Raw genomic sequence first — 1133 nt, 5'->3', positions numbered from 1 at the left:
CGGGAACCTTGCCTTAGCCCTTATTGGCCAAATACGTGCTTCCACGCTCATGAACACTGCGTGATTGCAATAGCTAGGCATTGAGACAGGATGCGTGCTCTTGTAACCTTTAAGCTGATTGGAGGATGTAAAAACCTCCCTTCCCCGTTTGCCTTTAAAAGCAAGTGCTTGTGTGATAATAAACGGAACTGCTCAACAGAACCCCTGCTGCGTCTGAGTGTCCTTTAACAGGCTGGTTGGGCTGGCGGCTGTGCTCACCTCTCTTCATGGCTCTCTTCCCCCATCTCCTTCCAAGGGGACCAGAGGGAAAGAAGAATCTGGACAATTCACTCTCCCACCTAGGGAAAGACTGATAATGAGGCGTTTTTTTCTAGGGCTGTTCAGGTCGGCCGGTGGCGGACCCGACAGAGTGGTGCCCCATGTGAGGACTTTTTTAAAACTTGTGGGTGAAAGGCGAGCGAGTGAGGCCCCCGGCTGCTCGGTCCTGAAAAAAGGTCGACGAAGGGTGATCAACCAGTGGAGTGGCCCCCGCAACCGCGGTAGTCGCTGTGAAGTAATCCGCCTGCGTGTCAGGGTGAGTACCATAACAGGGGGAAGTCCCTGCACTTCTCTGCCCTGTTGCTTCCCTTTGTCCCTTCCTCACAGGGCAACATGGGAGGTGTGTGTGTGGAAAGAGTTACAAGACAGCCTGCAAGGCTCTAAAGTACATGTTAAAAAGCAGAGGCCTAGAAATATCTGACGCGACAGCCTGCAAGGCTCTAAAGTTCTGGCCCGAGCATCAGGAAGGGGCAGAAAGGGATTGGGCGCAGTTTGATGAGGAGATGAAAAAGGAAACAAAGCTTCCAATGCAAGGCCCTGAGCCATTGAGTGATACCTATGCCCCTACCCTGTACCCTCCTCTCCCGGCATACTCACCCCACCAAAGTTTAGCCGAAGGAGAGAAAGTGGCACCTGAAGAAGTGGAGGAGGCTAGCCCGCCTTTAAAAACCCCCCCAGCAGAGCTGCAGGCTTTTCCTGTCATGGCTCGCTGGGAACCCCCAGCCATCCGCAGCCCATGGGGAGAAGCGGGCCTTCAGGCCTATCTGGTCAACGTTGTAAAAGAACTAAAAAAGGCTGTTGCCGAGGCCAGGACT

This window comes from Galeopterus variegatus, unplaced genomic scaffold (genome assembly GCF_000696425.1).
Source record: "Galeopterus variegatus unplaced genomic scaffold, G_variegatus-3.0.2 Scaffold2481, whole genome shotgun sequence".
NCBI lineage: Eukaryota > Metazoa > Chordata > Mammalia > Dermoptera > Cynocephalidae > Galeopterus > Galeopterus variegatus.
This window is presented reverse-complemented; position numbering follows the sequence as displayed.